This window comes from Polyodon spathula, chromosome 7, assembly GCF_017654505.1.
Source record: "Polyodon spathula isolate WHYD16114869_AA chromosome 7, ASM1765450v1, whole genome shotgun sequence".
In the NCBI taxonomy this organism is placed as follows: domain Eukaryota; kingdom Metazoa; phylum Chordata; class Actinopteri; order Acipenseriformes; family Polyodontidae; genus Polyodon; species Polyodon spathula.
In genome coordinates this window covers 29,710,255-29,734,391 of record NC_054540.1, presented here as the reverse complement: position 1 = coordinate 29,734,391, position 24,137 = coordinate 29,710,255, and positions in this window count along the sequence as shown.

Genomic DNA, 24,137 nt, shown 5'->3' with positions numbered 1-24,137 from the left:
ACGTATTTTATTGCAAATAAGGCGATACAATATATTTAAAAGAAAGAGTCCAACTCTTCAGGCAAAAGCAAAGAGTGAAACTACGGTGGATGCGGTGTTTGCTATATATAAAGGATGCTTGTGTGAACTTGGGTAATGGAACGCCAACACTGTTGTATTTTGGAACCAAACACGCCCAATATTTTCAGATAGTAAGTAGAAAAAATATTTACGTACCTGGCTGAACAACTGCGTCTGGTATAGTCACGTGGGATTTTGACTTTCAATCCACGCCCACTATAGTGCTTCAGTACTGGGATATCGCTTCTTAATGGCTGTTATGATAGTTCAGTGCTGTCTGTATAAAATATGATTGCTCTGTGGCAGTATAGGCATTTTAACACAGACCAAAATGCTGTATCAGTGCCGGTTCTGAGACGTCATAACTCGTCTGTGTGAAAGGGGTACAATTCTAACAAATAATATACACTCTTCACGCTTGTGGTTTTAGTGTGTCCAGAACACCTTGATACAATTATAGTCTTTTTTTTTATGTACAGTATGGTTACTTCTACTCTTATGTAATATTCTTATTATTACAGCTTATTGCAGTCATTTCCATTAGGGAAACAATTCTACATATCTGAAAATAATCAAAATAGTTTTTCTAAATGCCCAAATAAAGTCTATGGTCCATAAAACACAGGTCAATGCCTTGCAATCAGAATGATGGTTAACTCCTTACTTACCAAATCATTAAGCTGTCATTGCAAAACAGTAATATTTCATCATTTGCCTGATAACCTCAATGTGATTTATGTGGCTTGAAGGCCTTTTCACCTACATAAGAAACAAAACATAAACAACTGCTTTCCGTTCAAGCCACTAGCCCCAGTTTAGGCAGTTCTATTAGCTGCTATTACATTTGCCACTTTGATATTTCTGGAGTTTGTTCCAGCTTCTGTCCACTGCCTATAACTATTTTTTTAGTGTCATGAATTAATTTATTTGAAGACTTAGCTAATGCATCCTCCTTTAATGTGTTAAAAAAAATAACTAACTTTCTTAATTTCTTACAATGACATTCATCAATTTAAAGAAATAAATAAATACATAAATAATTCGCCAAAAGGAGCCTTACCTTAAATTGACTTATCATCTCCACCTTATTTCTTTCCTCATAATCTTTCGATCTCCCTCCTGAACCTGTTCATATGACATCTCCAAATAATGTATTATCATTTCACTCCCATTGTGAGATAGAGTAGTTATAAAATAATTCTAATAATAATAATCGTTATATTTCATAGGGGACCACCATCACAAATAGCTTTACAAGATACTAGACTAGGGTGTGTGAACAATGCATCAGCTGCAGAGTCACTTACAACAACAAAAGACAGAGCACAAGGAGGTTAAGTGACTTGCTTAGGATCACACAATAAATCAGTGGCTGAGCTGGGATTTGAAGGGGGGACCTGCTGGTTATAAGCCTGTTTCTTTAACCACTGGACCACATAGCCTCCTACCATGTAGCTTCCTTATATCTAAATTATGCCTCTAGTCAGGATGAACAATGTATCTAAATCATCCTCATCAGTACCATTAAAGTTGTAGTTTTCTTGGATTATAAAGGCAGTTTCAGTTTCCTGTAAAGCAACATATTGGCTTTGAAAAAAGCAAGGAACCAGTATGAACCCATTAAGACCCCAGGTGACCAGCCAGCTCAGCCAAACGTACTGTATTTGTAATCATATAATGGTAATTGGTAATAATTTTGAAAGAGTATTTTCAAATGCACTATTGGGATTAGTGCAGTGCTAGAGATAAGAACACAAATGAATCAGCATGTTTTTAATTATTATTTTCCTAGCGTGGTTCATTTAGAAACAGTTCCAGCTCATTTTTAGGTACATATAGTGACATATCTTTATAGTATATTTCTGATTGATTAGTATATAGTCTCAAAGTTTACGACATGGATTGTAAACTTTGAAACAAAGCAAATTTTTTTGTAAATAAGGGTTTCAATAAAATCTGCTCCATCATTTCCTCTATCAGCAGTCTGATGGTATATTACAGGATGAACTGTATATATAATGATAACTAAGCACTAAATCTTAATGACAAAGGGAACCTCACGTACCAAAATGTAGAATAGTTGATGTTAAAGTGTGAATGGTATGGTTAACATATGGTTAATGCAGTCTACATCAGCTTTAAGTTATCGAAACCATAAGCCTTGGAAAATGTTTATGATTAATGAGGCCTAAACCAGTTCTGGTCAGAATCAGAACAAACTAACCTTGCCAGAACTGTTTGGCATAGAGACAAAACCTCACTGTCTGTGAATCTAAATCACGTTTCTCTCTAATATTGTGTATATTTGAAATATTACAAAATTATTTCTCCAAGCTGCAAAGGTAAAACAGTTCAAGTTGGATGCATATGCTTCTGGTGGGGATAGTTTTGTGGATGAGATATTCATCTACTTTGTTACTGATTGGATGTTCTAGGTTCCAGAGAAGCCTGGTCCTACTTAATCAGCTGCCACAGTCTGAATAATGCATATAGGCCTAAGGTGCTGCGTCGTGGTGAGAATATTATTAAAAACTAAAGCCGGAGAAAATTGCCCCAGTAGCAATAAAGGATAAAACGTCTTTTACCTTGCCCAGATTGTAGGGATTTCTTTTCACCTTTTCTATTTCTGTAATGTTGATAATGTTTTCTTAAATGCACCAGGTAAGCGTGTTTTTTGTTTTGTTTTGATTTTTGACCATTGGAATCAGGTGTGGTGTTCTATGCACGGGATGACACCTGTACACAAGGTAAGAGGTACTGGAATATGAACACATACTGCACTTGGTTCATTTCTGATCTGTGATGTATGATACAACAAATAATTACTTTTTAATACATTTTCATAACATAATATAACAAAACATTACTTTTAGAGACCAACAGTGCAACATGAAACCCCAGATTTGAAACAAAGTAAGAAATATTTTTGTTATCATTAGAAATCGGCCAAGAAATACAATGAGAATATAAACATTAATCATAATTTTCTCTTGACAACCACTGCATTAACAACAATCTCTATTGTTTACTTTTAAATATATTCATAATAAAGAAATATTTTATCCCAATCAGGCCAGCTTCTCTGCATCAAGGCTAGTCGTTTATTGTCTTCTGTATGCAATGTTCTGCTTGAATGTTTGAGAACTAATAAGAGGTGTTAAAATGTGACTATACCTCATCCTGTGATAACACTCACACAGATGAAAGAAAGTCCATTAGCTGGTCAGTGGCAGAAATAGCAAACACTCAGGCAGTGTCAGAGATTTTTGCACATATTCATTAATTCACAAAACACAGGAACCAGAACAAATCCAAAACAGCACCCAAGCACAGTTATCATGGTTCTTTCTTTTTTTCTTTCTTTCTCTCTCTGTCTGTCAGGGTTCTGTTCACAGTGTTCAGGCTGGACAATTCCTTCCCTGAACTCTCCTCTCTTGCTCCTACATGCTCCAAACACTCTCGCGAAACAAAGCGTGTGACTCCTGTTTTATAGCACTGGGCAGGGTTTAACTGACCACCAATTAAGCCCCAGTCACATTCTGATTTAAAACATTTAAACTTTATTTACACCACTCAAACACATTTTACACATGCATGCAGCACCTCTGCTCTGCCACAACTCTGAGTAAACTAAAGTACACTATTTGCATGATTGCCTTCAAGAAAATAATACTGCCCTATTAAAAAATAAACAATTTGGCAACACCCTGCACTTCACATCTACACTAAGCAGTGCACAATATGCTTGTCTATTAAAGTTGCTTAAGGAAATATTATTTCCACACAGACGTCTACGACTGCATCACAATAAACAAGCAAGGCACCTTCCATACCACAATGGAGTGTTCATTTGAGAGCAAGCTGAGCCCAGGAGGTCTGTAGCCACAATTGCTGAGCAACAGTATTATATACTGCAGGCTATACAGTTTTGACAGGCAGTTCTGCATAATAATAGTTTCCTTTCAATTTGAAGAAGACCACCAACCAATCCTTTTAGGATATGCCTGCTACAAGTCAGTTATTTACTGAGCATTTTATGTCAGAGCTGCCGATAGGGCTCTCAGGGGAGTGATGTCCTCGGTCCACCCTCACCGCCTGCACCGGTGGTCACCCCAGATGTTCTAGACCAGATGTCAGCATGGCTGAGGAGGACCAAGATGAGAGGTGGCTTCTTCCATTAGGAGAAGGAGGAGGGACAGATCCAGGAGCTGACCTTTGAGATGGGCCCAATCTCAGAGATAACCCCTGAAGCTGGGTCTTCCCACTGATCTATAAATGCTGGACAGTGCATGACACTGTCAGGCTAATGCAAGGGTTGAAGTCATCAGAAGTTTGCCACAGCCATCTTACCACACCCAACAAAACCTCTACTGCTATATTTTGTATATTAAATTCTCTATTCATTTAAACAATATGCCTCACTGTTCAACCTTTACCTGCAGCAGGTTGTTGATCAAGGGATGTGGCAAGACTTCCACTTGTAAGCATTCAGTTTAGGTTCATAAGGTATCAGTTAAAATAATTTTATTGGCTTTATAAATTAGCCAAGTCACACCCTGGTCACTCCTGCCTACCCGCTTACAATATCAAGAGTATTTGATATATTACTTTTAAAATAATGTTTCTGTTATTTCATGTAGTTTTTGAAATGTTTATTAAGATATGTATGTATTTGATATATTTTAAAGTAATGTTTGTTGTTTATTTCATTTCGTTTTTTAAATGTTTACTTTTAAATGCAATAGTGTAATATTTGTTTTAGAATATTTATTTTCTAAATCCTCTTAATAAATTAATTGTTATTGAAAACTTTTTCATTTTTTTTTTATAGTATTAGGTCTGTTTATACAACTATGACATAAATGCACACTTACCATGTTACTAGTGTTGCCTCTAAGCTTTTTAGAGACTGAGAAACTTGACATTTTGACTAAGAGAGGGTAAATAAAAAGTGTGAAACTTGTAGTGAGTCATAAATGTAGTGATAACCCCCCCCCCCCCACACACACACACACAGACGTACTTACACCCATAGATATCCTGTGTGTGTGTGTGTGTGTTTATATATATATATATATATATATATATATATATATATATATATATATATATATATATATATATGAGCAGGGAGAGGGTTAATTCCTCCCTACTGAAAAAAATAAAAAACATGTGCTAATGCTGATTGTTTATTTGTTAATTATCACCTGCACCTGTCTAGCATTGTAAATTAGAGCCAGGTGCAAGGTATATAAGGAGAGCAATCAGTCTGCTTAGGGCTGCTGCAGAGTGAAGAGCCCAGTTGTAAGTGTGTGCCATCGTATGAAAAAAGGCAGTGTGAAACCTTTTTGTGTGTTAAACTGTGTTTTGTTTTATGACGGGAAAACAGCTTAGCTGTCCTGTGTTAGTCAGGGTAGATGTTGAGTTTAGTTAGTGCTCTGAATAGGAGCTAGGTGTTTGTTTTTGTTTACTTCATTTTGTTTATTTTAAACACACAAATATATAATATAATCACAAATCGTATCTAAGACACGATTGTGCTGCACGATCGATTGGTAAATTTTAAATAATTCTAGTTATATATAGTATATATATATATATATATATATATATATATATATATATATATATTAGCATAAATAAATAAATACATTTATAATTTCCATTAATCTCAATTGACATTTCCCCAGTGAAATTAACTTACATTTCTTACCAGTACTGTTGTAGTGTTTATAAAAAAAAACAAATAATTAAAAAAACTTGTCTAAATAAGTTTTATTAGTTTCAACAAAACGCTTCCACCTCAGTAATGAACTTTCTCCCAAACGTATGATGATGTATTTTATTTTAAAATAAAAATGGTAAACCTAGGAAATGTTGTATGCAGGGGATTTAATGTCCTGGTCAAAACGAAAGACTTGTCAGGTATATCTAAGCAGTAAAAAACTTAAAAAAAAAAACAATATACAACGCTATCTAACCAATGTACAGGGACACGGGAAGTGGGGGTGCTGGGGGTGCAGTCGCACCCCCACATGCAAAGTGAGGGGTGCAGAGGTGGTGCGGCTGCACCGGCATCTTTTCTTGTTAACTTTAGTTTATGAATGAGCATTTGCACTGCCTGCAAGAAAGTCATGAATCAACTTTTCAACCAGTTAGTATTGCCGTGTGCGTGCTGTCATTTAGTTTTTCAACCAATTAGCACTACGCATTGTTATGCGAGGGAGATGTTCATTGTTCCAATCTATCCCTGATAGTATCAGCACCAAGCACTGTCATGCCAGAGGCAGCGTTTACTTACAAATGTGTCCTGACCTAGCAGCTGGTTTCACTATGATAACTGTTTAACAATGTGGGATGGCAAAACATTAAAAATTAATCTTTGTAACTTCCAGAACCACAGTTGAGAATAAAGGATATTTAACTGTTCCAATATATTTCTCAATAAACAAATCATAACCTTCCTGCATTTATTTTTACTAGTAGTAAGGATCAGTCCACGTTCTGTATGCCACTTATTTTAATTTAATCAAAGTCATAAACTGTATTTATAGTGGTGCTGTCTTCTCTGTCGTGTTCTTTTTTTATTTTTTATTCACTATGCTCTTTTATAACTGTTACTGCAACAGCCCAGGCCAGTGCAGCATGGTAGTTTTCATTAGTAGGCTCATACTAGTACTGTATTTGGAATTTGAGATTTTTTTAACCTGGATTTAAGTAGAAAGTAACATTTTATGCTTTTGGTAAGGAGAGACTTTCAGTCGTTAAGGAAGGTAGATTAACAAGGTAAGCTTACCTCTGTTTTAATGGATGTATAAATGTGTTTCTTGCCACAGCATGACAAACAGCCAAACACCAACACATTTTTAGCTTCTAGTAGAACATAGTTTTTCCATTGACCATTGTTGATTGCTACATTTTGAGTTGAATATTTTGTAATTGACCACAATGTAATGGGGGAGTTGTAAAAGGAAGGCAGAGAGGGATGCAACCCCCAGTTTGAAATTCGTTCCTGCGTCTTTGCCAATGTGTGCGGCTGCAGAAGTTGGATGTGGTAAGACGAATGGCTTCAATGCAGTGCCGGCTAAGCACACCTCAACATGGTTCTTGAGAGAGAGGAGGCTCCAAATGGTAACACACCATCACATTCTCCAGTCTGTCTGGCTGGGTGACTGGTTCACTACTGTGGACTTAAAGGATGTTTGTTTTCACATCCCTAATCTTCCTATGCTCAGGAAATATGTCTGCTTCACTTTTCAGGGAAGCGTCTTCGAGTTTTCTGAGCTGCCATTTGGCCTCTCCTTAGCGCCCCCCCCGCCCCTGCACATTTTTAAAGTGCGGGGATGCCATCCTGGCACCCAGATCAGGATGTTGAATTACCTGGATGACTGGTTGATCTGTTCCCAGTCGCAGGAAGGAGCAGTGGTCCACACGACTATCATGACGGATAATCTATCGAGGCTGGGTCTCACCCTCAACTATCTCAAAAGGCAATTAATTCCGGTGCAAAGTTTGGTTAGCAGGGACTCCAACTGGACTCCCTCACAATGTGGGCCTACCTGTAAGATGACAGAGTGGCTGCTGATCAGAAGTATCTATCCCTGCTTCAACAAGGATCCATAGTGTCTCTGGTGTTGTGCCAGAAGTTGCTGGGTCTGATGGCTGCGGCTTCAGCAGCCCTACAGCATATTCATACTTCATGCATGCACATGGATTAGGGAGTGGTTAACATTTAGAAAACAGAAAGTACTGAAAGCACAGTAAGGTACCACAGGGATCAGTATTAGGTCCTCTGCTATTTCTAATCTACATTAATGACTTAGATTCTGGTATAGCAAGCAAACTTGTTAAAATTACAGACGACACAAAAATAGGAGGAGTGGAAAACACCATTGTTGCAGCAAAGTTCATTCAATATGCTCTAGACAAGATTCAGAACTGGGCAGACACATGGTAAATGCCGGTGGCGAAGTGGGCGGCGGACCTCCTCTCGAGGGAGGGTCTCCACCTGTCAGAATGACGACTCAGGTGGTAGAGTGCATATGGGAAAGTTTCGGGAAAGCCAGGGTCAATCTCTTTGCCACGACAGAGACGACTCACTACCCCTTATGTTTCTCCCATATACAGTATTTATAGCGGCTACCTGGGCTACTTCGCATACTTTCACCATGTTCTACCAACTTAATGTCTTTTTAGGCACATGGGTCCTTGAGGTTGCACGCTCACACCACAAACTCTAGTTTTGTGGTAGTGAAATGTCCCTCGTCTGCACGCTTCCTTGCGACGGCTTTGGTGTACTTCTTCCAAAAGTATTGGTTGGTGGTCATCTTCGAATTGAAAGAAAAGGTTACGGATGTCACATCGACTGCTTCTGTGGGTTCAATGCAAATGAGAAAGTGAGCTCCGTGGAGTGACTGTTCCCTTGGTAGGCGGGAGAGAAGACGTCACTCCCAGACAGGGGCTTATTGGCAGCTCTGACATAAAATGCTCAGTAAATACCTGACCTGCGGCAGGCATATCCCAAACGTATTGGTTGGAGGTCGTCTTCTCTTTCAGGGAACCAGGGTTACATCCATAACCTAACGTTATTTATGAGAATTTCCAGAATCTAAACCTGTTAGGAAGAAATTGTGGATAACACATATTGTACTTTATAATGTCTATACCAGCTAAAACAAATGAAAAACAGCTTGTGTTTAACAATTCAGAGCTTGTGGGTTTGAATCAACATCAGAAAGTCAATAGCAAGTCATGATGGCTTCTTAAAATCTCAGTTCACAGTATACCATTTTCTGTAAGTTCCAATATTAAATCCAGTGCTAAAGCCATGTTGCATTGTTGAGAGCTGCGAACTGAAGTACAACATATTTTTTTTTCCCCCAGGCTAATTGCCAGTTCATGTTCTCCTAGATTGCTGACATAAAATACCTTTACTGTATAGTAGCCAGTCACAGAAATTACCAACAGACCATTTTAAGACTAATCAAACAGAACATGTTTATGATGCATTATGTGTTTGCCAGTTTCCTTGCAAGTTTGTTTATGTACTGTTTTTATATATAAATTACCTGTCAGATTGATCACTTATTGATAGATATTTAGGGAAATGATTTACTTTTTGTCAGTCATGTCTGCATGGGTTTTATTTTTATTTCTAATTTACCATCTGAATGGTACATTTTTTAACCATATTTTTAGTAGTAATGCTTGTTTAAAAATCTTACAAGGTACAAGGTTGCTGTTTATAGTTGAGTTATAATGTTATAGTTCCATGTTCGACAAATTTATCAATATTACAAACTAATATATCTATATATATAGATATATATATATATATATATATAATATATATATATATTTTAAATCAGCTTAGTTGTTTATTTATCATTTAATTTATAAATTTTGTTATTTCCTTATTTGACCACAAGAGGTCAAAGCTCATTCCGTTTATTGTCTTATTATAGGGGAACTATTTTTATTTCTCCTCAAAGTTTTTACATTAACACCACCCCTTCGTCTCATTACATTTTGGTCAATATGTGCTTAAAAAGGCATTCACTTCATGGTGAAGTGAATGCATACATAGTTATTGAAAAATATTTGTAATTTTACTTTTTAATCTCTTTGTCATTTCCGTGCCATTTTATATTCTAGCATGTTCTGAATTATTTAAATAGTTACTTGAAGAAAGTATCTTCATATGGAGACAGATTACTATTGTATCTCTTGTGGGGACATTCCTTTATCTGTAGCACCATCATTTGGGACCTGAAACACTAAAATGGAACAGAAGGAGGATACATTGTTATGGGGAAACTTTTTTTAAGAAACATTGTTAACTTTTTTACATTTTACCATGTTCTGAATTCTGTAAACAGTTTGAAATAATATATGGTTTTATATTGACTAGATACAATTTGAATGACTTATGACTCATGGTTGTAGGGCTCAGAATCCTTCAGGGCCGAATGGGAATCACATAGGTGCACTTGGGGATTGTTTAAGTTAATTATTGTTTTACTGTTTGTAATTGGTGTCACATGCATATGTATAAAAGCCTGTATTTGTCTGTGTTGGTTGTGGGTTGAGGTAGGAGTTTGTGTGAAGTCTGAGTGTGTTAGTTAAGTGTGTGTGTGATAATACAACTGTGTGTTGTAAAACCAGTAACAGTGTTTTGAAACGGGTAAGCAGTCCCATACTAGATAGTATTGATAAAACGTTTAGTTAGTGGGAGCTAGGCTTTTGTTTTGTGTGTTGTTTGTTTCTGTGTGAATAAAAAGTGCACAAAAGTGCTGAAACATGCAATTCGTGTTCTGGGTCTCAGTGGCGGCTCATCCATACAGGCAAGTGAGGCAGAGGCTCGTTGAGAATCCAAAAAAAAGAATGAACAAAATACATAATTTAACTAATAAATACGTCATTATTAATAATTGCTTATTATTAGAACAGTTAAGCATAACATGTATACATAAGTTAACATAGCTCTACAAGAGGCGCTGATCAGAACTTGCTGTGAAGCAAGTGAAAGTGCAGCGGCAGAAATGGGCAGATTGCACTGAATGTGAGGCTTAACTAATACATCTCTAGCACAGCCTCATAAAGCGGCCTGGGTTACCATGGTAACTAACACTCAACATGAGAGTGTGACGCAAATGTCTATGGTGAATAAAGGGCAAACTGAGGCTCAGAAATGTCTGTGTGCATTTCCGTTGCATACCACACTGTGAGAACATTACAGAGTCAATAGAGCAGGAAAGAGAGGCGCTGAGGGCTGATTGGCAGCAGCAGAAATGACAGTAGACCTACTGGGAACATTTTAGAAGATGGCTGAGGAGGAAAGTGACCGAGTGACAAAAATAAAGAAAAGGGGCTTTTCTGCCAGATCGCTAGAGGAACAGCATGTAATTATAAAAGAAGGTAGGGAAACACCAGCACTTGATTCTCTTAAAGATGGCAAGACAACCCGACAATTTAAGACGAGCTGGTAGGACGTTCATACATGGCTAGCAGGCACTGCTGTTACTAACAAAATATATTGTTGGCCTTGTTTGTTGCTGTCAACGAAAAAAAAGTTTGGTCTGGTGAAGGCTTCGCTGACTGGAAGAATTTATCGAAGTTTAGCCAGTCAAAGCTTGTCGCAACAGCACATTCGCAATGTCATTTCTTTAAGGTGTTTAGAGAGGGAAAGCAGCATTTCTTCAATTGACACTTAGTGAACAGAGGCACCTTGCAGTCTTGCAGCACAACAAGAATGTAAGAAAGAACAGAGAGATTTTGATGTAGCTTATTGACATATCTGTTTTGTCATGCCAGGAACTGGCTTTTTGTGTTCGCTTTGAGACAGAGGATTCTGTAAACCAGGACAATTTTAGGGAACGTTTGAATTATTTTTTTCTTCATGATGAGGAGTTAAAGGATTAGTGTCAGAAAAATTCAGCAGTTTTTTCAGGTCTGTCTAAAACCATCCAAAACTAACTGATCGACTGCATGGCTGACGAAATAACGTCCTACATTGACCGCGAGGTTGGAGAAAGCAACTTCTTTGCTTATGAGATAGACGAAACAACTGACATTTTTAAACTAAGCCAGCTTTCGATTGTATTATGTTACATGGATGGGAAAGGGTACCCATGGGAGAGATTCTTGGGTTTTAAAGATGCTAGCGCAGATCGGAATGCAGTTGCCTTGAAGCAAGTGATGGATTCGCAGTTGTTGAAATACGACTACAAAAGGAAACTTGTCTGGCTGGTGAGCTGGGAGGTCTGCAAGCTCTTGTTAAAAAAGAGGCTCCCCAAGCTCTGTTTGTGCATTTTTTTGTTCACAGATTAAATCTAGTTCTCCAGCAAGAGGCTCAGTGTATAAAACAAATGCATACTTTTTTTGCAACCTTACAAGGCTTCCCTGTATTTTTTACACGCTCAAGCAAAAGCAGTGAGCGGCTGGACTGAATCGTGGGCAGACGAATCCCGTCCCTGTGTGCAGTTCGATGGACATCTAGCAGCAGTTTTACATGCCATTGTCTCAAAAAGAGAGAAACTTTCTGAAGTGTTTCTGGAGATTCTCGATGTCCTTGGTTGGGCTGGAGAATCAAGGCAACAAGCCATAGGATACTACGCAAAACTGAACGACTTACAGTTTCTTTTCTTGGCGTACATCTATCGTGACATCTTCAACATCACTGACATTCTCTATGATGTTAAGCAGAAAAAGGCCGTTGATGTTAATTACTGCACTTCACAGGCTCACTTAACTATCTCAAGAATTGGTGATCTACGTAAAGAAGAGCAGTTCAAACAGATGTTTAATACTGCTTCTGCTGCTCTTGCTGACTTACCTTCACCTCCAAAAAATGCAGCCTGGAAAACAGATCCTCTGAAGATGTTCAGAAAATGTATTTGTCACTGTACTTTAAAATCGTCGATAACATAGTTGCACAGCTTTCTCGCAGGTTTGCTGACATCGATTCTCTCTGTTTCCTCGAACTGTCAGACTCATCAAAATTTCCAGCTTTCAGAAAGCAGTTTCCCACAGCTGCTTTTAACGCCCTTTCTGACTCGTATGGCAGCTACTTTGATTTAGATTGTCTCAAGAATGAGTTTTGTACAATCTTTGGTGACCCCGAGTTTTAGAACCATTCTGTTAGTGACATCCTGCGATTAATCAACGAATCTGGTGTTCGCAATGTTCTGCAAGAAATTTACCACTTTTTCTGCTCAGTTGCCACAATACCAGCAACAACAGCTAGTGTAGAAAGAAGCTTTTCTTTCCTAAAACACATTAAGACATATTTGAGGATCACCATGGACCAGGGTTGGCTTAGTGTGCTGGCCACTATATCCATAGAAAAGGAGCTGCTGTCTTTCCTGGAGGACCAAGACAACTGGTAGGATGACATCAACACACGCTTTGCTTCAAAAAAAGAAAGACGGATTGACTTTCATTATAAATAAGGTAAAATTACATTTATTTTAATGGATATGTAATTGCCCATGCCTTGGTTTACTATTTGTAGGTATTTTTATAGGTATATTCCAAAGAAGAGTGGAGGGTGCACTTGCCTCACCCATCAAAAAAGTCAGGAGCCGCCACTGCTGGGTCTGCTGTTAAAGACTGCAGAAGAGCCAGAGCAGGGAAGGTTCTGTTACAACATCTGTACATCATTTATATTGTAGTATTTTTCATATGCATGCAATTTGAGTTCTTTAAAGTGTACATTCAAACTATTTTAAATGTGTTGTTTATAAATCTGAATAGTCTGTGTTGTATCGCATCAAAAGGAGCTTAGACTACTGAAGAAGAAGCTGTTTATATACCTGTTGGGATCTCTGTTTTGACTTTATTAAGCTCTTGTACCTAAGCCAATTCATTTGGAATGGGCGCACGCATGCACGGAAATGAAAGCTGTTATTTTCAGGGTCCATGTGTTCAAGTCACTAGTCATTAGTCTTTCCGTTTGGACGGCGTATCGTGCTGTCTTTACAAAGGTACCACCATATGTTCCTGTCAGGAAACTGCACTGTGATTGGTTATCATATTATTGTTAATAAAATAATGACTAATCCTCTCCCAAAACCGAAACCCTAAACCTAAGGTCAGTATCCTATACTGCAGCCATTACACATCTAAAGTAGGTCATATTTGGCAGTGAATAAGTGTTTGTTAATTAAAAAAAAAAAAAAAGTGACTGGAGGTGCTGACTTCCTCAATTGTCCTGACAGGAACATTTCGTGGTATCTTTGTAGTCACTGCACGTATCGTGCTGACTATAAATACAATAAAGAGCAGTTCACGGTTACGGTTACAACTGAACTGAAATGTACTTTGGCTTTTAAAAAAGAAAAGACCACCAATGTAGGTGTACAACAGCCAAAAAGTAATGAGACACGTGTGTGTGTTTTTTGCAGAAGGTAACTGTAATGTTATTACTCCCATTAAAAATCGAACATGTTACACTATCTCGTCATTGGCAAAAGTAATATTATTACAGTAATGCATTACTTAATAACGCATCACCTCAACTCTGTGTGTATATATACACTGCTGTGCATGTTGCATGTTTCTACTCTGATGCATTATGAGCATCAACAATTTACTCAATGCCTCCACTACTGTTTTCTACTATTGTAACAACCTTGACTTGCATAAAGAAGGATAAACATTGCGTGAAATAGCTTGCATCACTCAATTTTCAAGGTATGGTTCCAAAGCATAATCAACAAGTACAGAGGAACATCATCTGTAATTGACAAACCCAGGACTGTAAGACCCAAACGTCTAACAAGGATGAAGGAATGAAGATAATATCCTTAAGGAATAAAAAGAAGACAATCATTGAATTGACAACAGAACTGGCAGAAGGCACAGGTGTCGTTGTCCATCAAATCAACAGTACAAAGGACACTCTTAAAATCAGGACTTAAAGGATGTGTTGCAGTAAGAATATCTTTAAGAAAGGGGAACAGGACTAAAAGGATAAAATATGTACAAGAACACAAAAATTGGACTATGGAACAATGGTCTAATATGCTTTGGACTGCTGATGGATGGACAGCAACACCTGCGCCTTCTGCCAGTTCTGACTAGGGCCTCTAAGGCAAATGCTTACTGTCAGATTTTATTGAAATCACATTTCAATTACAGAACAATGAAAAGTATAACGCATTAAAAAGTACTTTGCATTTTACTGGATTAAATAAGTAATTTACAATAAGTGACTGCTAAATTTGTCTGGGACTTTGTAGAAAATTCATACTATCAGGAAATTAGTCTAATTTCAGTTAGTTTTAACGAGAATTGATTGTCCCAACACATACTGGATAAATAGTTTAACAGATCAAGAGAATATATGACCATTTTGAAGGTTGGTGCTAAACTGTTTTGAAAGTTTAGCACTAGATAGCCTACTTGTCCTAATCAAGCCTCTCCTTTATTCAATTAGTTTTTTTGGGTGGGTCATGTGATTAGTCCAGGCACAATGAGAAACTATCATCATCTATTGTTGGTAAGAAATACAAATGCCCCAAATTTGCACCCTTTGCCATAACGTCCTTATGGACCTTATAGAAATGATTAACCAGTCTTGACTAAACATTGGCTAATTATATAAGATCATTCCCACCTGTTGCTTAGTTTAGAATGAATAACATACTGTAAATTACTGTCTTCCAAACAATGTGGAACAAGTAAGGTGTCTAAAAATCAATAGATGTTTATAGTCTTGTTTAAAAGCCGATCACATGTTTAATTTATCCTAACCATCTTACAAATTCTATGCAGGTATAGATATTGTCCAATCACACAGTATCATATAGAGGAACATGTTTTGCTCCTTAAACAAATGAACACTTCATTAGGTTTTTAACAGGTGAAGCATCAACAACAAAGGGTGTTAATCTGCTTGGGGGAAAGCCATGATGTATAATTTATACCAGAACCCTATTTCTTATAATGCAAATTCTTCTCAAAGAAAGTGGTAAAATCTATTTTTTTTATTTTCTGATTGCTCAGCAGAACATTTTGCTTTTATTGATTTGATAATTTGGTTAGGAAAAGTTTCCACAGCTTTTGAAGAAAAATAAAGAAAAGTTTAACCACAATTTTAGTAAACCCTGCTTAAAAAATAGCCATATAAAAGCACACAGAACATTAATCATTTTTGACGTGTGATACTTTTACAGCAACTATAATTTTATGCCACAACATTTTCCTTTTATTGATTGCAGTCCAACACACAAATGTAAATGTGAATGACATCTTGTAAATTACACCAGAAACTTAACTAAAGTATACTCCACAATTATGGTCAAATGTTATATGTACATAAGCATCAAATTACAACACAATACACATACAGTAAGTATGTTGCTTGTCAGGTAACAATCTCATAGAGTGGCATGCATGAAGTATATAAAAATTCTTATCGACTTTTGGCATTGTAGGCTCCATGATGTATGCAGTTCACAATAAAATGTCATACTTTTTGGATTTTTTGATACATGCTGTACCTCTTCCCTACCAATTTATGTAGGTCTGTCCAACTAGATTTCAATTAATATTTTTTAATAATTTCCAAACTCCATGTAGGACCCTTAGTACTGAATGGAGAAATTTCCAAAGCACAAGTAATAGCATGTTTGTTGTAAGAACTATTTAATAGACTATACATTTCTGCATCCTGGTACCTGTTCTGTAAGTCTGTAGCAGGGTGATTGCCCTGCACATGGGAAAATTAGTGTTGATGTCATTTGGATGTGGACATGGTTTTATTGTGTGTGCATTTTGGAGTTGTTTTGTTTGATTAATTGATTGTTTACAGACAGGCACTTGATTGAGACTTGCTGCCTGCTAGGATTGGTTGAGTGGAAGGGCAGCAAGTGATTGGCTGTGCAAGTCCTCAATCAGCAGGTGGCGGTTCTCGACTGAATGTGCATCGGCATAAAAACACCTGCTGGAGATGGCTGTGGATGACTGCAACGCCATGCTACAGAGAGGAGGAGAGTGTCCGCTCTGCAGGAACTACAGCTACGCAACCCTGAAACTGCAATACGATACTCGTGAAGGCAATTCCCATCCAAAGCCGTATGAAGAATCAAGAGTCTTCGTATGAATACCGGCTCATAAGTAGGTTAGTAATGTATAGTGAGGGTTATATAATGTAGCAGGTTCGTGGAGGGCGGGATGCCTCATTTAGTAAGGCTAGCGTTCGCCCTGTGTGGCACCTTTTATTTGTAGTTTTTGTATTGTTTTATTTTGCATTTTACACAGCCTGCTGTATATGTTCTCTGTGTGTTACTATCATTGTTAGTGTCACTCTTTTGTTTACTTTTGTTTCGTGTGTTAATAAATCCTGCGTGCCTGAGCGGCATTTCAGCTCCAACTCCCATGTCTCTCAGTCTTGCCTGTCAGCGGTTATCCCCACACGTGACAGGAGTACACTGTCACAAAGTCACATAGTAAAATTGTAGTTAGATCATTAAAAGGAAGTTTAAAACTACAATATATTAAGTGATTCGTTATCAGGAAGCTGCAGTGAATATATCTGTTGTGTTGCTGGTGGAAAAAGGAAATCAGGAAATACATTTTTAAACACTGGACTACACTAGCACAGCACAGGGAAGTCCATAAGGAAGGACAACTTTTAAACAGTATAACTATTACATGTGTTCTGATTTAAAAAGTTTAAATAGTGCATACATAAAAAAGTGAGGTTGTTTTCTGATATATCTGCCAGCAAATGCAGAAAAAAATACTAAATTCTTAGGTACTATTATCTCTCTCTCTCTCTCTCTCTCTCTCTCTCTCTCTCTCTCTCTCTCTCTCTATATATATATATATATATATATATATATATATATATATATATATATATATATATAGATATATTTCTATATAATTTATTTTTTTTCAATTCTTTTTTTAACAGATGCTTATTAGATTTTCTTGATTTTAGTTAAACATACCAGAGGCAGCCTTTTAATGCTACTATTCCCACTGATTACCACATGTTAACGGTGTCTATACTGTAGATTAAGCGAAAAGCTTTGACATTTCTAAAAGAAAAAATTAAAAGTAATGCATGTACTTCGGTATGTGTGCCAAAATATAGTTCCCTAACTATGAAACATACACCACATAGTCTTTGGCAATAAAAAAAGCATACAGTATGATTTTCGTATTGAGTGTGACTCTTTCTAACCAACTACAGTGTATAGGTCATTATAAGTTAATTATTATTAGCACTTGAATTTAAATTTACAGAATCTTCATAAAGACTTAAAATATAACTGATATTACCAGTCCACTCTCAATTTTAGCAACTGGAAAACATGATTGAAAATAGTAATTGCATTACTGGTATGAAATTGCACTTTTTAGGAGTATGTTTCAGTTAAAACCTGACAAAAGTAGTATGAATTAAGAGGCAAATATGAGTTTAGTTCAGTTTACCGGTGAAGGGAAGACGGAGTCAATTAGCAAAAGGTTTTCTTTCAAAGTAAAGTACCTGTGTTTGGTTCCCTGGAGAGTGTCCTTTTAGCAATGTAGCACTGTGGAAAGCTGTGACACTAAAAATTACATTTTTTTTTTTTTTTGAGTAGTGTGCATCAACTCCTGCATGGAAAAATGATTCAGCTGCAGGCTGGTAGTGCTGTATTTTAAAGCCAGTCTATTAAGTCTTTCATTCTGTTCTTGACATGCTAATTGCTATTGAATACATGTTTATTTATAAAGGCTTTCAGTTTCAAGTTAATGCTGCATGTCAGGTACTCACCGTTCTGCCTTGTAGTATGTGAAGGCTATTCAAACAAATTAGGGTGCAGAACAGGCATTAAAGGAGTGTCCATTTGTGGGATTTTTTTTTCATGCTGTGTTAGTGTATATTTTTCACCTACAAATGTTCAGTAAAGAGAAAGTTGGAACAAGTCTGAAATGTCTTTGTAAATTGGGATGTTGTTAAGCAATAAGCACTCATGCTCACTACTTATGATGATCACTTTGTCTTTTTCTCCAGTTCTTTTGGCTGCAAGAAACCTTCAGAGTGACAGTAGGTGACATTTAACTTTTTGAAGATCCTACATTTTGATTACTTGATATTCTGTTGAAAATTATGTAAGAAACTCAAGCACAACCAAGACGCAGTTATTCCAGGTCACTTGAAATATACCTTGAGTGTAGAAAACATTAGGAACACCTTCCTAATATTAAGTTGCACCCTCTTTTGCCCTCAGAACAGCCTCAATTCGTTGGGGCATGGACTCTATAAGGTGTCGAAAGCGTTCCACAGGGATGCTGGCCCATGTTGACTCCAATGCTTCCCACAGTTGTGTCAAGTTGGCTGGTAGTGGATCTCTACTTCAAATAGCTCGTTCCATCTGGCATTCCACAAATGCTCAATTGGATTGAGATCTGGTGACTGGGCAGGCAAGTGCAGTAAGCTGAATTCACTGTCGTGTTCATGGAACCATTCTTGGACAATCCTAGCCTTGTGACATGGGGCATTATCCTGCTGAAAAAAATCCATTAGCAGATAAATACACTGCTGCCATGAAGGGAAGCACCTGATTGGCAATGATGTTTAGATATCCTGTGGCATTCAAATGCTGCTCCACTTTTATCAAGGGGCCCAATGTGTGCCATGAAAACACACCCCACACCATCACACCACCATCACCAGCCTGCAATGTTGACACGTGGCATGATGGATGCATGTACTCATGTTGTTTTCTCCATACCCTAGTCCACCCATCAGCGTGAAACAGCAGGAACCGGGACTCATCAGACCAGGCAATGTTTTTCCAATCCTCCAGTGTCCAGTGTTTTCATTCCTTAGCCCACTGCAACCGCAGTTTCTTGTGTTTTGCTGAAAGACGTGGAACTCTGTTAGGTCGTTGGCTGCCATACCCTTCACGTCAAGGTACGACGAGTTGTGCATTCTTTTATGGGTCTTTTGGCACCAATGTTGTGCTGGATTGTCAGTTGACTAACTGTAGCCCGTCTGTTGCTCTGCACAATTCGTGTCAGCCTCCTTTGGACTCTTTCATCAATGAGCTATTTTTGACCACTGGCCTGCCATTGGTTGGATGTCCTTTGGGTGGTGGACCATCCATGATACACACCCAGCAGCATTGCAGTTCTTGACACACTCAAACTTATGTGCCTTCTTTAACCTGTCTCCCCTTCATCTACACTGACTGAAGTGGATTTAACAGGTTACATCAATAATGGCTCATAGCTTTCACCTGGATTCACCTTGTCAGTCTATTTCATGGAAAGAGCAGGTGTTCCTAATGTTTTGTACACTCAGTGTGTGTGTGTGTGTGTGTGTGTGTATATATATATATATATACACTGTATATAACAACAAAATACCAGAAACCAAGAGTTGGAGAAAGTTTAGCTTCCTATCTGGTTGGGTATTATGAACAACACTGTATTTTATCCTACTCTGCTCACTCCACTCTTGAAAATTGGTTTATTTACTCGATCTGAAATACAGCAGATTCCCAGTGCTTGGAAAAAGAGGAAATCATTATAGAATTCTTGAAATAATCACACTTCCTGAAATCAGTGAATAGCAGTGATCCTGAGATGTTTCTCTGTGACTGAAAGGGGTCATGAGTTTAAGGAGCACCAATTAGAAAGTCATTTGACTGTAACGTTTGTGTTTGCAGTCATTACCATTAATGTTATTTTGGAATGGTATTAACTTACCAAATGTCAAACCTTAATGTAGTATTTGTTTTCATTAACTTTGCTGACATAATCAATGTTTTTTATCATCTCTACAAGACCCTATATACGGTATCTATCGTAAACCATTTGTATAGTCAATCATTTCGGCTTATGCCTTACAACCCCATTTACACAGATGTATTTGCAAATCATCCCTAATCTTTCTCAAATCAACAGCATGCAATGCATCCTCATTATTCTCTGCTGTTTGCCCCTTTTATTCAGTTTCAATGTTACATTACACCCCAATGATGTCTGCTTGGTTTGCTTCACCAAATTTGGCATAACTCTCTGTGCTTCACTATAAATAACAACGGAGGGGCCCTTGTCTTAACAGACGACCAACCAAGTGTCCTGTACTCTCCCGCTGTCTGATCAGACAGCTTGCAAGGAGAAAGAGTCCTATTTAATATCCCCCTTTGACTGAAATGTGAGCACTGTTGAAATTGCTTTATAGCTACATCCTGTATCTCCATCACGAGATTGAAATATTAATAGCTACTCTCTCTCTCCCTCCAACCCTTTTGCTGAATACATCCATTATTTAGAAGTGTACAACATTCCATGCAAATGCGATAGTATAACATGTTCTATCAGTGGTACTATCAAACAGTAATTTCTTCATTTAAAAAATGGGCTACATCTTGAAAAATACTGCCTAGAACACCAAAGACGAAAAAAAAAAAACACTATAAACTCAAGTGTCCTTTACCAGACATGAATATTCCCCAATGGACTATGACCCCCACTGTGCTACATTCTTGTTTCAGTGCAACAGGGAAAAAAAAAATCCAGGATGTTTCTACTCATTTCTCAAGCTTCCTTTGTCTAATGAGAAATGAATCGTAAACTCTGGAATATGCACAAACATATTGATCCCTTAATGCCTCTATCCCTCGTTCATAAATGCAATGCTTTTGTATAAAACATTGAAAAGCTGAACAGAAGAATGCCATATGTCAATAAGTGTTGATTGTGCCTGTTTTCAGTGAAAATAATGTAGGCCATGAAGACGATAATTCAATGGACATTGACTAGAGAACCCCTTGACCCATGGTGCTAGTCATAAAATCTTGCTTATTGTACCAGTGCAAACTTTTATTGTGGAGCACCAGCAGTACCATGAAGAGGATGACTTAACAACCACCCTGTGTGTGTGTGTGTGTGTGTGTGTGTGTGTGTGTGTATATATATATATATATATATATATATATATATATATATATATATATATATATATATATATATATAAAAACGAGACTTTAACCCCTTGGGGGAACCAATTTGTTCATTCTTTTTGTTAATCTTAACGATAGGGAATCCCTCCCGGACGATTAATTAACACTTTAACTTATATATATATATATATATATATATATATATATATATATATATATATATATATATATATATATATATATATGTTTTTACCCTGATGCCCACAGAAATTCCTACAGATCCTCCAAATCATTTTCAGTAATGTGGAAAGAAAATTGAAAGGGGATTTCCTGTCGTTGTATAATATAAACAGACATTTCCCCTTTCCAGTTAATTTGGAGCAGCACTGCAATGCATCGCGCGCATGCCTCAATTTGAGGGAAGCCAGATTTTAAACCTGATACAATCAGCACCAACTTTACTGTGCTTAGTATCTTTCAACATCATCTACAAAGTCATTTGGGAGTCATTTACTCTTATTAGACACAAAATATGCAGCATTATGTTATTAAAGCAGTATCAGATAATGAAGGAGCTGTAACTGAACCAAGTTACTTCTGGAATGTAAGTTTTTATTCTGTTCTAAAACGATATACTGTAGCAGAAAAGTCAAATCACTGAAATAACCTTTGTTCACAAAACTTTTAATTAACTGCAGAAATCTGTAGAAGCTGAGAACCATAACAGAAGAGAGATTCATCCAGGGACAATTATAGAAGCAATCTGCTGTACAATGTTAATCAAGATTGTATTTCTGTGAGAAAGACATTCATGACCTAACTGGGGATCGTACACAGAATCCCTGATTGGTGACCAGATGCTCTGCCAGATGAGCTACAGGTCACTATACCACTTTATCACATGAAGAAAATCTTATTTCATACAGATGGATTACTTAGGACACCCTAAGCATACATGTTTCTATCTTCCCAGAGTCTGCTATATTTGCTAAGAGTATAATACTGCTACATCTTATTTTTGTATTGTTTATGAGGTGGCAGTATACTTGATTTATTGCATTCAAAACAGTATATTGGTAGTATACAAAATGTGTACATTAAACAAGGGATATATACTGTACACATGTCTTCTTATCTGTATGTATCAATTCACAGTCGAATCTACTTAGGGACCATCATTCATATTTGTTACACGCATAGTCAGGATTTGGTCAATCATGGAAAAAAAATAACCATTCTGTGATTTGAGCATTTACAAATTATCAGAGAATGTAATGAAAGTTTATTTCGGTCTTTGAGCAAAATATTTTGATCAAATTGTGAAATGGGAAATATCAAATAAGCAAAGAGTGAAACGCAAAAAAAGAGACAGCTTATGATTGACTGGTCATATCACAGTTTACACTTCCTTTTCAAGCACTCTCGTGTTTTTTAGGTGGTTCTGAGTGAATTGCCTTGAATAACTTTTGATTACCAGTCAGAGGGGTAGATGTACTAACATGGGCCAGTCACAACGCGAGCATATTGCTGTTTGCATTTCTGTTGCAACAATTTGCAAAGTATACATTTTGTTGTATGTAGTAAGAGAAAATATGTTAATGAAGAGAGCCGCAATATACTAATTTAAATGATTTTTGCATTATCTCAGCGAGATCTTTAGCATTGAGTGAGTAGTGCAACATTTTCTCGAATAAATAATGAAAACCAGTTTAATCCCATCGGATTCTATAGTGGGGCCCCATCTTCACCCCAAAATAAAAAATGTGTTTCTATCAAAAAGCTTTTCAGAATCATACAGTAGCCCCTCGCTGAACCGGATATCTTTGTCCGACATGTCAGATTTATAAAAATACAATCAAATCACACACACACATACATTTATAGTACTCACTGTATTTTAAAATGTATAAATCATTGTGCTGAAATAACACTAATTTGTTTTGGGTAGGCTACACATTACATTATGAAAAAATATAAATCTGTACAGTAAGCCTATACAGTATACAATACAGTAATACAATCAAATGAATATCTAGTTTCTTTTTACTTTAGCCTGTAGGCTACCAGTAACACAGAATAAATCATTCTATTGTATTGTACACATTGGTGTATAATGTGAATAAAAGATTATTTAAAATTGAAACTAAATGATTTTATTATTCATATTATTCTTATTATTAACTTGGCCTACTTAGAACCAGGACAATGAACGCAAAATAGATCATGGTGCTGAATTGACAAGTTATAATACTTATAGGAGAATACAGTCAGTTCTTGCTAATACGAATTTCAAGGGACCAGCAACAAATTTTGCATTTTACCACTAATTTGTATTATCATCAGTAGCCTATAAGCCAAATATATACTGTTAGTTTTTATTTAAATTTTCAGTGGTGCAGTGCTAAATTGTGTACAAACAATTACAAACCACCTGCACATTAATAGAATAGGTATGTTTCCTATTCCTATAGAGATGTTCAGAATGAGCTGGAAGGGTTATCGGCCCATGTGTGCAGTCTGTTGCTCCCAACACGCTGGGGAAACCAGAAATGTCAAAGAAATTTGTTTTCAAGGTTTGGAACTACACCCTGCTTTTAGGAGAAAATAGGTATTTGGGTGTTCACCTCAAAAATGCATTTCAAAAGTTCTTAACACATTGATGCAAAATTG